Raw genomic sequence first — 3,304 nt, 5'->3', positions numbered from 1 at the left:
ATGGCTCCCAGTCAAGTTTTAACGTATCTTAATGTAAATTACTAGATTTTTTTTTAAGCCCATTCCTATTTATATTTGCAAAAACTGTCTAAACAGAATTTATTCCATTATAGGCTGTATTATACTTCAGCTCCTCTGTGGTCACGTGAACTATTTCTGTATATTTGTTTTGAATCTGGCTACAACTCAGGATAATTCTAATTTTTCAATTGATTCTCCTTAATTTTTAAAGGTACATAGCTACAGCATTTACAGATTTTCTCTCCTTTTTCCGTTATTTTTACACTTCTCACTGAACTAGTTAGAATTTTCCAGACTAACAACTGTTTAGCAGGTGACATAGTCCTGGTCCAGACTACAAAAGGAAAAGTGCTGGTTCGGGCTAAAAGGAAAGCCAGAACTAATTTTCACCCAGTCCGACTGGTATGGCCTTACATGCTGGAAAAGAGTTGCTGTCCTGACGACCCCTAGATACCCACCCAGAAAAGTTAATGCTTCACATAGTAAAAGCCTTTAAAGACTCCTCCAGCTCAAAGGCTCCTGGCCATCCTGTCTGGTAGTACCTACAATCTGCTTATTGTTGTTCAGTCGCTCAGTCCTGTCCAACTCTTTGCGACCCCATGGACTGCAGCACACCAGGCTCCTCCATCCTTCACTATCTCCTGGAGTTTGCTCAAACTCACGTCCATTAAGTCGGTGATGTCATCCACCTGTATCTCCTATACCAATATTATAAAACAGAATGTTGAGTGATCTGTACCCTTAAAGACATTAAAAATCCTTCTTTTCCTGAGTTTAATAGCAGAAAATTATGTTAGATATTTAATACAATACCATAGAGTTACTTGGGATGACATTTAGAAATAATCTTTTTTAGCACAGAAAACTGCTACACTATAACCAATGAAAAACCAGAGCACCAATTTTACATAGGTTGTAAAAATAAATATATAAAAAATATGTACTTAGAACCAAGAAACTTATAAAAACAGAGTATTAGTGATGATTTTCTTATAAGAAAGCTTTGTTTTCTTTTGTCTTCCATCTTTGTATGGTTTCCTTTTTTTCTACACTGATGGAAAAAGCCTTAATGTTAAAAAATGAATATAACTCAGTGCCCTCAAAAACAAGTTATAACCAACCTAGATAGCATATTAAAAAGCAGAGACATTACTTTGCCAACAAAGGTTCGTCTAGTCAAGGCTATGGTTTTTCCAGTGGTTATGTATGGATGTGAGAGTTGGACTGTGAAGAAAGATGAGCACAGAAGAATTGATGCTTTTGAACTGTGGTGTTGGAGAAGGCTCTTGAGAGTCCCTTGGACTGCAAGGAGATCCAACCAGTCCATTCTGAAGGAGATCAGCCTTGGGATTTCTTTGGAAGGAATGATGCTAAAGCTGAAACTCCAGTACTTTGGCCACCTCATGCGAAGAGTTGACTCACTGGAAAAGGCTCTGATGCTGGGAGGGGTTGGGGGCCGGAGGAGAAGGGGATGACAGAGGATGAGATGGCTGGATGACATCACTGACTTGATGGACGTGAGTTTGAGTGAACTCCGGGAGTTGGCGATGGACAGGGAGGCCTGGCATGCTGCGATTCATGGGGTTGCAAAGAGTTGGACACGACTGAGTGACTGAACTGAACTGAACTGAAGGTTAAATTAACGACCAAACAATATATATATATATATATATATATATATATAAAAGTGCAAGAAATCAGCATAAACTGAACTATAGATGCGTAGCAGGAAGGAGATACTGGTCAAAGTACACAGTGAAAATTATTTACAGTCTTACCATTTCTGATAAGAATTTCAGGCTGTTTATAAGATTTTTATGAGGGCAAAAAGGGAAAACTTAAGACTAACCTTCTTGGAGAAAACAGGTGAAATTGGCAAGGAAAAGTCAGGACATTTTAATGATGTGCTATTTTATTGTGTTTCTGTAAATACCAGCAACTTTAAGAACTATGGAGAGATCTGAGTCAAGGCAATGTTAAATACTGACAGTATTCTCAAAGGAGAAATTGTGCTGCACCATTGAAACAAACCAGCATTGATACTTGACATCACTTGAATTCACTTGCTTTCCTCCCTCCTTAGAAAGGCTGAAAAACAATGTGTAATGAATCATTTTCTCTCACTATTTATCTCTAAGCACTCATGGAAAGAAAGACTTCAGGGTTCAGATCTGCTTTCAGAAATAACAAAGGAAAGAAACTAGGCAGAGCATTCTGATCCACAGAATCACAAAACATTACTGAGAGACATCAGTGGCCATGCGTTCCATAGTGAAAGGCTGTGGGCCAGCCTGCACTTTATCAGTCCATGTTCTAGATGCATTAGCAATAAACTATGAAAACACCAGCCCCATAACAAAAGCTCCTACAAAATAACAATCACATGTCACCTGGTGTCCATGACATTTCATCAGAGCCCAGTGTGAATTAATCTAATAAAAGTGACACGCTCTCATTGGGATTCCCTGATGGCTCAGACAGTAAAGAATCCGCCTGCAACACGGGAGACCTGGGTTCAATCCCTGAGTTGGGAAGATCCCCTGGAGGAGGGCATGGCATCCCACTCCAGTATTCTTGCCTGGAGAATACCCATGGATAGAGGAGCTGGGAGGCTACCAGTCCATGAGGAAGCAAAGAGTTGGACATGACTGAGCAAATAAGCACAGCACAGCCCTCACTGCAATTTAAATTAGTACAAAAATCTCAGATACTAGACTACAAAACCATACATGTAACTGAAGAATATATTGCTACATATCTTTATAATTTCTACAAAGAACACCAAGTAGAAGTTAGCTAAGAAGTTTGTTAAGCATTAGAAACAGGCTTATGAGTCTTTGGGTCAGTTCTTTCACTTCTCTAAGTCTCAACTTCCTTACCTAAAACATAATAATGATTATGATAATGATGAGAATAATAATAATACTAATAGCTTCCTCATGGGGTTGTTGTGAGAATTAAATAAAATATCAATGTGCGGATTAGTAATTGGTGTATAGATATGTTAGGTTTTTCTCTTCTCCTTGGGCATTTCATCTCTTCTTTAATGTGAAGGTCATTCTGAACAAATTACTATATGCCAGCCAGTATGCTTCAAAACAAACAAGTAGAGAGTGGGCCTAAACCCAACAATCTTCCAAAACCATTTTAAATTGTTGACAAATGGTCAAGGGACCTACCCAGGAAAATAGAAGAGATGATAGCAGAACCCAGAGGGGCTGCTCCTTAACAAACAGCTTGAACCTTCAGTGGGGATAATATGCTTAAAATTCAAATCAGATCA

This window comes from Bos taurus, chromosome 8 (assembly GCF_002263795.3).
Source record: "Bos taurus isolate L1 Dominette 01449 registration number 42190680 breed Hereford chromosome 8, ARS-UCD2.0, whole genome shotgun sequence".
NCBI classification, from domain to species: domain Eukaryota; kingdom Metazoa; phylum Chordata; class Mammalia; order Artiodactyla; family Bovidae; genus Bos; species Bos taurus.
This window is presented reverse-complemented; position numbering follows the sequence as displayed.